The 13,845-nt window shown below is 30.4% G+C and overlaps 1 long non-coding RNA gene across 1 annotated transcript in view; it reads left to right on the forward strand.

The window, feature by feature from the left end:
- LOC145249045 (uncharacterized) overlaps positions 1-13,604 on the forward strand; it is a 15,870-nt gene extending 2,266 nt beyond the window's left edge. Inside the window, exon 2 of the long non-coding RNA XR_013863455.1 lies at positions 9,545-13,604. This is a non-coding gene — a long non-coding RNA (uncharacterized LOC145249045). The remainder of the gene's footprint in view (positions 1-9,544) is intronic.
- Positions 13,605-13,845: the final 241 nt, after the last annotated feature.

A 13,845-nucleotide genomic window follows, 5' to 3' on the forward strand; every position in this document is an offset into this window, starting at 1 on the left:
AAACAAATAACTAGTTGTGGAAATTAGGTTGGTTTGAGACATGTAATTAGGTGACGTAAGAGAACACATGATGTAGTTAGTTTTGGAGAAATTCAGAGAGTTGAGTTTTGACCACCAAAGTGGACAGACGTTTAGACAGGGGTGGACAGACAGCTAGGGAGCGAGCTGTAAGAACAGAACATGTAGACGAACTGCAGATGCCGTGAAAACTATTTGAGACAACTGTAATACATTTATATTATAAAAATATAAAGAGTTGTTTTATGGTTTCATAAATGAGAACAGAGGTCTCAATTGGATGGCGCTGATCGTTTCATGGTTCATCACGGAACAGCAGAAAGATACAGAAGAACTCTTCAAGAAAAAAGGTATGAAGCATATATTATTCTTCTTACATATGAACTGGAAAAATATCCCGTGCGACAAGTCTGATACAGCATGACTCCGTTTACACATCAATATCATGTCCTCCTGGCTAAACAACATACGATTTATACGTTTATTATGCGTCTGTTAAAAGAACAATATCTCACATCCACAAGATACCACATGATACGTCTAATATATCATCTCCTCCAATATAAACCAATATACAACATTTGTTCTATATTTGTCTTTGAAAATTTTTTCGAATCTATGTGTACAGTAAAATAAACCCAAACATATATTAGGTTTTGGAATACTGGAATAAGAATTATTTTATTACGTTTACATAAAATGATTCTTTTATTAGGTTTACATGAAATGATTTTTTTTTATTACGTTTACATAAAATGATTCTTTTATTACGTTTAACATAAAATGAGTTTTTTATTACGTTTACATAAAATGATTTTTTTATTTCGTTTACATAAAATGATTCTTTTATTACGTTTACATAAAAATGATTCTTTTATTACGTTTACATAAAATGATTATTTATTACGTTTACATAAAATGATTTTTTTTTATTACGTTTACATAAATGATTTTTTATTACGTTTACATAAAATGATTTTTCATTACGTTTAACATAAAATGATTTTTTATTACGTTTACATAAAATGATTTTTTTATTCCGTTTACATAAAATGATTCTTTTATTACGTTTACATAAAAATGATTCTTTTATTACGTTTACATAAAAATGAGCACTTAACAGAAACTTAATAAGGAAAAAATAATTGGTAAATGTTTACAATCGAATCCAACATAGTTTTACTGCTAAAAAAATGTATTTTTTGTTTGCCATTACGCCTGAAGAGCCATTAAAAATATTCTGGAAAATAGAATGAAAAACACAGAATTTAAATATTTAAGACTTTGTTTTATAAATTAAACTTAAAATGAGGATCCACCCCTTCCTAATCTTCGTCATAATAGATGATTCAATCTGATATTTAGATTTTTTTATCAAAAATGTGTTTATTTACTTTCGTGATTTCCGAGAAAATGATAATGTTTACAATAAACAAAATAAGTTGATCCAAAGTTTGTCGAATGGCAACTGAGCACAAAATGTTTTTTTAAAAATATTTTTACAAAATTTTACTTAATATTTCGCTAGAGAATTGTTTGAATTTTTATATGTTATTCAATATTTTAGATTTTCGAATAAGGATAATTTTCTTTAATAAAGTTTACATAAAATGAGCAGTCATTTGTTGGCCATAAGCAATTAACAGAAAATTAATATAGAAAACATAATTGGCAAATGTTTACAATCGAAACCAGCATAGTGTTTCAGTATTTCATTGTTTTTTTTTTTTACTTTTAGAAGTTGTTTTCTATGTTTTATTATAAATTTACTTTTTTACATGGTTTTTCTGTTTTGTTTCACCAGTTGTTTGTATTACATTAAACAAGGCACATTTCCACTTTGGTGTATGGGCTACTATCAGGCACCTAAGTTGCAGGGATACTATGTAGGGAGTTGAGCAGCAAAATGTGTTTACATTACACTTCTGCATGTCAGTACAGTTGGGGAAGCAGGAAGCAAGAAGGGAATTTTTAAGTCTAGCGGTTCTGGGGAAGAAACTATTAAAGTAGGAGGCTTTCAGACATCTAGGGATCTCCTCTGTGTAGGGGTGGAACTTTGCTGCTTGTTGGGTTTGTCAGGGGGTATTTTCATTAAAGGGGGTACAAGAGCTTTAAAATACTTGTAAAAAAAGCGGAGGGATGCAATATTTTGTTGATGGGACAGTGGCTGAAGCTTAGATGACAGTTCAGGATCTGCCAAGTTGGCAACTCTCTTTTGAACCCTGCCCAGGAGGGAGAGACTAATAGCAGATGCCCCAGCCCAAATGTCACAACAATACGCCGTACATGGGCAAATAGTAGCTTTGTAGAGGTATAGGATATTTTCAAGTGTAAGTAACTTTCTAGAAGGGAAGAGAGAGCCCACCTTCTTCACAGCAGTCTTGGCAATTATCTCGATGTATCTATTCCAACTCATGTTCCCTGTATTGAGAGAGTTAATAGTAGACTCCGTAGCCTAGTGGGTGATGCCATTTTCTCTTCCCTACAAACTCTTTCTCAGAGCTTGTCTCTGCTTTATCATTATTTTCATGACAAGTGCTCGTCTGAGCTCCAGTCTATAGTCCCTCTCTCCAAACTTTCACGAGAAACACTCGTCTAGCTGAAAAAAAACTATTAATAATTTCTCCCAATCTTTATCTGTGCCTAAACATAAACATAGATTCCATGAACAAAGTTTCTTTCTCAGAATGCACACCTGAGGAACTCTTCCATTTGCCTGCTTTCCATTTTATAGTTCAACCTAAACATGTTCTTAATGAGTCGTTTCCCTTAAGTAATCCAATTTACCAAATTTCCACTAACAATTACTACAGCAGTGTTCCATTGACCACTGTATGCTTATTAACCCTTATGATCGAGTGGCATCTAGTGACTCCTTTGTAAAAAAAGATAAGTCAAACGTAGGTCTAGAAACTTTCAAACGTAAAATGTTCACTGACTCTAAAGAATATAATAATTTAAAACTTTCCCTAAACTTGAAAAAATATATTAACTATTGTGTAAAAAACAACTTTTAAAAAAGCAACTGTTACAAACTCTTAAAAAACGGTGTCGCAATTTTAAATTCAACATGTTTCTGCACTTTGTAAGAACATATTCTGTGGAGATCACAAAATTCTATGACGTCTCTACCGTGAACAAATTGTGCTCTAGTTCTAATTAAATAACTTCATACCTCTTAAGTTTGCACTTTATAAACCACACACAGCATGAATAGTGCCAGCTCAGAAATGTTGCTTAAGCCTATCTCACCCAACGCTCACATAACAGGAAGTACAACCACACATATATATATATATATATATATATATATATATATATATATATAGTGTCTGATTATTCTGTGAAGATAAATTAGTATTGACACGACACGTATACATTTTAAGCCTAATAGATTTGGTAGGTGAGTTGTTACACATAATACAACTTATCCAAGATACTATTGATCTATTTTCTAAACAACTCTTACATGATTACCAATTATTATGACGCAACATTATATGACCCGAACATCATAAACCACATGCAAAATGGATAGTAGTAGCTGAAAAATAAAAACAAAGCCTCGCCAATCTGCACAATAGCTAATTTTATTGCTACCAATGTATCAGTTTATAATTTTTTGCACAATTTTTTATATAATTTTTAAAAAGGCTTAAAATTTGTGATTCCAGTTTAAAGACAAGCGTGTTCTTATTTACATAACCTCAATTTAATGGCCGGGTAAAATTTGCTATGCAAACAGTAATGAAAATAATTAAGTGCAATATTGAAACTCAAGGTTCATTGAATTAGCATATCTTTCAATGTGGCACTTACCCATCCTCTGTTAATTTTCTTACTTAATATCATCTCAGCACTATAAAAATAACATTAAAAATTGATTGCAGCAGATAAAACATTCAAGAGTTTGTGCTCGTTCGACTTGATTATTTTTTTTTTACAGGGGTGTCACCACTTATCAAGGCCCAGAGGCCACTCGAGGATAAGGGTTAATAGGTATACATTAGTCATTGTGATTTTAGCATAGTAAACAATGGGACTTGATTATTTAATTAATTCATTGTTCAGATACCTCATTATAATACATCATCATGTTCCAGTACCTTTCTATTGAAAGCTGTAAACCTGGAGCTCTATTTATTGCCTATAACATAATAAATAAATATAAAACCATTTTTATAGATTTATTATTAAATGTGTTGATCTTACATGTGATCAAATTTTAAAAAATATGTTAAGCTGAATTAGAGATGGATAGATATTTTTCTTCATTGGTTTGGAATAATAGGATTGACACATTGAGAAATACAGGGGAAGAAATAGAAAATGTAATTGTCCCAAAAAAATCTCAATCTATATGTGGTAGTTGTATTGTTATAAAATGTTTAGTCGAAAATCAAAATAGTATTATTAGGTTCAATGTTTGTTATATGTTAATAATAATTTAAATATTTTGTCTTACTAATATTTAAATATAAAACATTAAACTCGCTCATAAGTTAAATGTCTATGATTAAAAATAATTTTAACGTTCAGATAAATTAAGAATGAAAAAACATTTAAAGATAAAACATTCCAACGCTCATCTTTTACTTTTTATGTCTCATAGATGTAATTGTCCCAAGCAAAGAAAATATCAATCTATATGTGGTAGTTGTATTGTTATAAAATGTTTAGTCGAAAATCAAAATAATATAATTAGGTTAAATGTTTGTTATATGTTAATAATAATTGAAATATTTTGTCTTAATATTTAAATATAAAAATTAAACTCGCTCATAAGTTAAACGTCTATGATTAAAAATAATTTTAACGTTCAGATGAATTAAGAATGAACAAATATTTTAAAATAAAACAATTCAACCCCAATTTTTAACTGTTTTGCCTTAAAGAGAAGAAGCTTTAAAAGCATCAACGGAGAAGAATAATTGGATTTTGATGTTTGTCCGATTGATCAGGAGTATGTACGTTGTGAGGATACAATATATTTCTCTCATTAAAACAATGACAAATATTACATTAAGATTGTTACACACATGCATGTGCACATTTTCCTTAAAACAGGTATACGTTTATAATATATATATTCATTAAGCATATCTTAAAATTGCAACGGTTTATTAAACTCAATGAAAATGATTTACATTTTCACGTGTTTAATTGCATAAACCAGTCAAATCATTAGAATTTTCATCAGTTCATCAAAGAAGAAAATGTTGAAAAGGAAATGTCACTTTAAAGACATCAAAATCCAAAACCCAGTAAAAAAAAGTAAATGAAACGTTATTTTAAAGCGAAATAAAAAGGTTTAAAAGACAATAAAATATCTACTGGATATAGATACAACATTAATATGCAGAAGAAAAAAGTTTAGTTTGTATACCATGAGTTGACGATGAGTATAATAGTTGAATTTCACAGGCAATATTTAAATTCATACTAAGCTTTCATCATTCATACGTTTTAATAATTTATACTATTAGAAGGTGAAAATAATTAGGATAAAAATCATAAAGAAACTATTAAAATATATGAATAATAAAAATACACTAAAAAGTTGGATGAAATAATTTGTTGAATGCTAGTAACAATTTGTTGAATTTCAAAAATAAAAAAAATATTTTATTAAAAATTAAAATAACTACTAAAAATATCAATTCTGTAATGTTGGAAAGGCAACGAATTTACAGTTTTCGAGAGTTTTTTTTTGGTATACAAATATGTATTACAGACGTTAATTTAAAAAAAAAATAAAATTGCGATAATCGATTTAAAAACTATATCATTTGTATAATAAAATATGGGGATGATACATATATTTTTTACCTATTTTTGAGATGATGATTTTCACAAAGTTCTTATAATATAAATGGTTAATACCTTTTCTGTTTAATCACAACACGAAGACGCAGATACACAAAGATGATAACGCCCTTTATTTCATGACCGGCCCATGATTTCACTCAATGAATTCAAAGTGTCTTTACATGGCATTTTCTTCTTTAACCTTTCGCTTCCATGGTTTGACGTCAGTAGCCGTCTCTAGCCTCTCTCTCTCTCTCTCTTTTTTTCTCTCTCTCTCAGCTCTTTCTCCCCGACTCTTTTTCCAGACTGCATCTAAAACTCTACGTATATTGAGAACTCGTAACGTCATTGCATGATTAAATATGTGATTATAAAGCGTGTTGGATGATATGCATCACACTGACATGAGCCACAAAGTTCAGTAACCTATTTTTCGAGTAATGTGTTTACATTTACAATTGACGATTAAATCCCTTATTTTAATTTTCATTTTTATAACAGAACAAATTTCATCATTACATTTCTTTTCCAATAACAGATGTGTAGGCTAAAAAATGATATGATTCAAAAGCATTCGATGAAATAATTTGTTGAATGAAAAACTGTCGAAATCTAAAAATAAAGAGATTATAAAATTCGTTATTATTCGAGTATTAACAAATGTGTAATGTTACGAAGATACCCAGTTTAATACAGATGCAGGTACACGAAGCCATATTTGGCAACAATGCACAATACATATGGTAATCCTAGCTCTTTGTAGGTTTTTCGATAGTTCTGATAAATTGACATATTCATATATATAGTATATCCATGTGCTTTAGTAAGGCAGAAGCACACGTTTTCTGATCAACCTTAATGTATTTATCTCATTATAACAATGGTAAATATTGCGTTAAGATTTTCATACACGTGCGCGTTTATAATTAAGTGAATTTTAAAATCGCAACAGTTTATTAAGCATAATGGAAATGATTTACACTTTCAGAGCATATGTAACTTTATTAAACATTTAATTCACATACATATTGTTTGAATTACTGCGTCTTACACGTGTTTCATTGCATAAACCAAACAAATCATCATCATTTACATTAGTTCATCAAAGAAGAATATGTTCACATTTTTCTTGGTTTGAAAAGGAAACGCAATTTTAAAGCGAATTAGAAATTTTTAAAAGGCATAAAAATCAGAAATCCATTAAAAACAGTAAAAGAAAAACTTGTTATAGATAAAACATTGAAGACATACTGATACGCAGAAGAAGGAACAAAGTTTAATACAAATATCAAGAATGATTTACACTTTCACGTGTTTCATTGCATAGACCAATCAAATCATAAGACTTTTCATCAGTTCATCAAAGAAGAAAATGTTCACTTTTTTCTTGGTTCAAAAAGGAAACGTAATTTTAAAGCTAATTAGTGTGGTTTTAAGGAATAAAAATCCAAAAGTCAGTAAAAAAAAAAAAAAAAGGAAACGTAATTTTATAGCGAATTGAAAAGATTTAAAAGACAATAAAATATCTACTGGTTATAGATACAACATTAATATGCAGAAGAAAGAAATAAAATTAGTTCATAGACCAGGAATTGAATAGACTCATTTTACAGGCCATATTTAAATTCATACTAAGTTTTCAGCATTAATACATTTTAATAATTTATAATAAAAATACGTTAAAAATGTGGATACAAGTGTGTATTATTAGATGTTAATTTAAAAAATAAAATTCATTTGTATAATAAAATACGGGAATGATAGTAATGCATTTAAAAGAGTCGGATGAAATAATTTGTTGAATGAAAAAACTGTTAAAATAAAAAAGTAAAAAAAGAACCTAATTCCGTTGTATAAAATTCGTTATTATGTGTAATGTTACGAAAATACAAATCGGAAATCCATTAAAAACAGTAAAACAAAAACTTGTTATAGATAAAACATTGAAGACATACTGATACACAGAAGAAGGAACAAAGTTTAATACAGATATCCAGAACATTATAAATAAACGACAATATATTTTCACACATGTGACTTGAAATGAAAGCTACCTTAAAGCACCATATTAGTATCCATTGTTAAGTAACTGAATTCTATATTGATTTGGATTATTAATTTTAAAGGTATATTTAGTATTTAAATTAACATTTTTCCTGTATCATAAAATAATTATATTTTTCTATTAGTAGCTATATATATATTAGTTTATTATGAACATTATTACTGTATCATAAAATTATTATATTTCTATAAGTAGCTTTGTATATTAGTTTATTATTAAGAAGTATTTTTTATAAACACACAGAAACGTGAGCAGCCATTTTCCTTTCATATAATAAATTATTACATTTTTATTATTTACAGTAGCAACTATGATAGCAACTATTTTTGTTCCTAAAAATTCCTACTATATTATTTTTTATTTTAAAATAATAAGGATAAAACATCAGAATATTAATTCTGTAATCTGTGGTAAGATACCCAATTCACAGCTGTCGAGAGCTTTTTTGGTATACAAATATGTATTATACGTTAATTTTAAAAATATTTTTGGTATACAAATATGTATTATACGTTAATTTTAAAAACATTTTTTTTGGTATACAAATATGTATTATACGTTAATTTAAAAAATAGTTTTGGTATACAAATATGTATTATCAGGCGTTAATAACATTTTTTTTGGTATACAAATATGTATTATCAGGCGTTAATTAAAAAATAATTTTTTAGTATACAAATATGTATTATCATACGTTAATTTAAAAAATTAATTTTTCGGTATACAAATATGTATTATCATACGTTAATTTAAAAAAGTAAACTTTTTTGGTATACAAAAATGTATTATCATACGTTCATTTAAAAATACAACTGCGATAATAATGCATTCAATGCGTTTGATGAAATAATATGTTGAATGGAAAAAACTGAAATTCGAAAAATAAGAAGTACAAAAATGAGAACCCAATTCTGTTGTATAAAATTCCTTATTATGAGTTTTAACAAATGTGTAATGTTGGGTTAGATAACCAATTCATAGCTGTCGAGAGCTTTTTTAGTATACAGGTATGTATTATCAGACATAAATTAAAAATAAAATTGGGATAACAATGCATTCAAAAGCGTTGGTTGAAAAACTGTGTAATTCGAAAAATAAAGAGTAAAACATGAGAACCCAATTCTGTTGTATAAAATTCAATATTATGAGTTTAAACAAATGTGTAATGTTACGAAAATACACATTTTTATACAGATATTAAGAACATTATAAATAAACGACAATATATTTTCGCACATGTGACTTAAAATGAAAGCTACTTTAAAAAGCCATATTAGTATCCATTATTAAGTAACTAGATTATATACTGATTTGGATTATAAGTATTTGAATTCACTTTCCTGTATTATAAAATTATATTTCCATTGGCAGCAATATATTTTTATCATAATCAGTAGCAACTATAGTAGTTGTATGGTTATTATTCCTACAAATTCCTATGATATTATTGTTTATTTTCCTTTATTAATTGCATAATCTCTTTATCTATTGCAAAATACTATGAATACTATTAAACAGTTAAATAGTATGAATGTGACTTAAGTGTTTATTTCTGTGATTTGGAAATGTTTTATGAAGTTTCTTGTTTTGTTGGTACGATTAAAGTAAATAATGATATAAAAATATTAAATTTAATTTATTTTTTATTTGCAGATGTTTCTCTTCATTAAACAGTATTTATAGACAATAATTCCCTTACGTGACAGACAACAAAAACGGCTGCACACAAGATTAGAAGACGTATATGTGTGAAGAGTTATTTTATCTGGATTGTTTAGCAAATAGTGATAAGAGCATCACACATATTTAAATCTGTGAAAATTTCGTTTAATGTTTTTATAAATAATAAGATATCGAATTTAACATTTCAGAAAAATCTTAATAGTGTTTATAAATTGGTAGTGATAATCTTGCTCCAGAAGCAATTTAATTTATATATGAATATACACATTAGGGAAAAAACACATTTTTGTGAAGTGTGTGGATATTCTTGTACTGAAAAATATTCGTTGGTGATACATGAGAACTCACACTGGGGTAAAGCCACATTCTTGTGAGGTTTGTAGATAATCTTGTTCTAAGAAATCCAAATTAGTGAGACATATGAGAACGCACAGTGGAGAAAAGCCACATTCTTGTGAAGTATGTGGATATTCCTGTTCTGATAAATCAAAATTAGTGATACATATGAGAACTCACACGGGGGAAAAGCCACATTCTTGTGAAGTGTGTGGATATTCTTGTACTGCAAAATATTCGTTGGTGAGACATATACGAACTCACACTGGGGAAAAGCCACATTCTTGTAAAGTGTGTGGATATTCTTGTTCTACAAAATCAAATTTGGTGTCGCATATGAGAACTCACACTGGAGAAAAGCCACATTCTTGTGAAATGTGTGGATATTGTTGTTCTCAAAAATCATCATTAGTGATACATATGAGAACTCACACGGGGGAAAAGCCACATTCTTGTGAAGTGTGTAGATATTCTTGTTTTGACAAATCAAAATTAGTGAAGCATATGAGAACTCACACTGGGAAAAAGCCACATTTTTGTGAAGTATGTGGATATTCTTGTACTGATAAGTCAAAATTAGTGACACATATGAGAACACACAATAGGAAAAAGCCACATTCTTGTGAAGTTTGTGGATATTCCTGTTCTAAGAAAGCACACTTAGTGATACATATGAGAACTCACACTGGGGAAAAGCCATATTCTTGTGAAGTGTGTGGATATTCTTGTACTGAAAAATATTCGTTAGTGAGACATATAAGAACTCACACTGGCGAAAAGCCACACTCTTGTAACGTGTGTGAATATTCTTGTTCTACAAAATCAAATTTGGTGACACATATGAGAACTCACACTGGGGAAAAGCCACATTCTTGTGAAGTGTGTGGATATTCTTGTTCCCAAATATCAACATTAATTAGCCATGTAAGAACTCACACGGGGGAAACCCCACATTCTTGTGAAGTGTGTGGATATTCTTGTTCTCATAAATCAAAGTTAGTGATACATATGAGAACTCACACTGGGGAAAAGCCACATTCTTGTGAAATATGCGGATATTCTTGTTCTCAAAAATCATCATTAATGATACACATGAGAACTCACACGGGAGAAAAGCCATATTCTTGTAAAGTGTGCGGATATTCTGTTTCTCAAAAATCATCATTAGTGAGACATATGAAAACTCACACTGGGGAAAAACCACATTCTTGTGAAGTATGTGGATATTTGTTTATTGCAAAATCAACATTAGTGAGACATATGAAAACTCACACTGGGGATAGAGGTTGAATGCCTTCTCGAGTGTTTTGTCAGAACAACTTGGCATGAGGATACTGACCAAATATTCAAAATCACAGTATTCGCTGCCCAAATAAGAACTCCTCAGTATAGCTAAGCCACATTACCTTTTACGAGGAATTATGCAACTTCTGAAAGTGGTGTTACCTCAAGTAATAGCACGAAAGTGGATACTCAATTAGACTAGATAAATTCTTGTCCTAGAATCCAGTAAGACCAAGAGACCAAAATTAAAGATATACTACAACGCATAAAAAGGGTTAATTGGGGGAGGAAAATTATGTTCTCAAATTATTTACTAACTCAGTGTTTGAGAGATAAATAGTTAAATGGAGTATTCGAATATCTATGTATCTCATATAGACTTCAGGTGTTCCAGGTTGTGGGCCCCTTGACTTCTGAGAATTTCGACTGAAGGAAAATAAAACAAAAGGGAAAAGCCACATTGTTGCGAAGTGTGTGGATATTTATTACAGAAAAATATAAGCTAGTGAGACATGAAAACTCACACTCGGGAAAAGCCACATTCTCGTGAAGGAGTGGATATTCTTGTGATAAATAAACATTAATGAGACATACGAGACTGGAGAGGACGTGAATGCATACTGGAGAGAACTTGAATATTCAAAATCACATAGTATTCGCTGCCCAAATAAGATCTCCTCACTATGGCTAACCCACAGTAGCTTTCATGAGGAATGGTGTATCTTCTCCAAGTGATATTACTTCAAGTAATAGCACGAAGCTGGATACTCTACCAGACTTGATAAACTCTTGTCCTGGAATTCAGTAAGACCAAGAGACCAAAATTAAAGATATAATATATGAAAATGGTTAATTGGGGAGAGGAAAACTATGTTGTCAATTTGTTTACTTACTCAGTGTTTCAGAGATATAGAACTTTAATGGAACATTCGAATATCTATGTATCTCATATAGACTTCAAGTTTTAGCCCCAGGTAGTGAGCCCCTTGATTTCTGAGAACTCCAACTGAAGTAAAATAAAACAAAAAAGGGAAAAGCCACGTTCTTGTGAAGTGTGTGGATATTTTTTTTACAAAATATTTAATTTAGTGACACGGATCTGCACCAGTACACACCTCCACTGACATCGGAATGAAGTTCAGTTTGGATAAATGTGCCAAGTGTACACTGAGCTGGGAAGAAACCCCACACAAAAAATATGAAGACATCGACATCAGGGATCTAGAAGAGCACGAGCCTTATAAATACTTTGGCATTGAAAAAAATGATAACATACAATGTGCCAAGATGAGGTAGAAAATAGACAAAGAGTATGTGTATGCTGTGTGAGGAAGATCTGCAAAACAAAGCTTTCAAATAAAAATAAATTACTGCTATGCCAGTAATCACATATAGTTTTGATATCATTGACTAGCCACAAAAATACATCAACCAGCTAGATTTAAAGACACGGAAGCTACTAATGGTTCATAAAATAATATATAGACATCAGTGTCTACCAAGACTGTATTTGCCCAGGGAAGAAGGAGGACTAGGACTTTCAGACATCAACCACCAATGATAGTGAGCGCAGGCCAGTATCTGAGAAGCTCCCAGAACCACACCCTCTGAATGGTATAGGAACATCAACAAACAATAGCCAGCAGAACAACATCAGTCACCCAGCTGGCCAAGCATTTTGGTCAGGGCTGTCTCTCAGATGAGGGCGAAGCACCAAACAAACCTGCCACAGAAACAGCAAGAAAGAGCCAGCAGAAATCTACCGAGATCTTCCAAAAGAGGGACCTTAAAGAATGGGACCAACATCAGCGTATTTTCTGGAGGAACTTTCGCAGGAATACATAGACAAAAAAGGTTGCTTGGACTGGCTCAAGAGGGGAGCCCTCCACCACGATAAGGAAAGGGTTATAATGGCTGCTCAAGACCAGGGATTGATGAGCAATGCATTCAAGAAGATGACAGGTCTCACTAATGATAACAAATGCAGATTCAGCCACACAGTCATCTAGTATCAAGTTGCAAGGTTCTGTTAAGGCATGACTACTACAACATGGATCCACTTTCGACTTTTGAATCAATTACGATAGATGTCTATTATCACTCACTAGCATGTAATTTAAAACTTTCCAATCGTCACTCGCTACTCCAAGTAACTTAAAATGATCTTAGAAATTACCCAGATGGTCAGTTAGTTCAGAGTATGGGAAAATAAGATGACTTGCTGTTACGTTTTCATTTAAAGGAAAAGCTAATACGAATTACTTTGTTCTTACTGTTTAAAAAATATTAGATGTGCAAATTCAGTTTCTTGCCACATGATTTTGCACGCGTTCCTTTTTTTTAAAGACTGAGTTCTTTCTCCCTTGCTTTAGTAGATGTGAATTTTGTTCAATAAAAACCTTGGAAAGAGTTTTTTACGTCTTCATTTATTTACAATACTACATGCATACACCCAGTCTCGGGAAGAGCATGTTATAGTATACTTGAGTGTATACATATATATAACGTGCATATATACAGTGTCGCCAAAAAGAAAGTCCGCACTTGAATATTTTTTAAAAACTGCAAATTCAAGCTAAATTTAATGTAACTGTTTAAACAACCTATACCTCATCTGATTTTATTCCTTTATAATTTTACGTGTTCATGTT

Source organism: Euprymna scolopes, chromosome 27 (assembly GCF_053919585.1).
Source record: "Euprymna scolopes isolate OS-2025 chromosome 27, ASM5391958v1, whole genome shotgun sequence".
Classification (NCBI taxonomy): Eukaryota; Metazoa; Mollusca; class Cephalopoda; order Sepiida; family Sepiolidae; genus Euprymna; species Euprymna scolopes.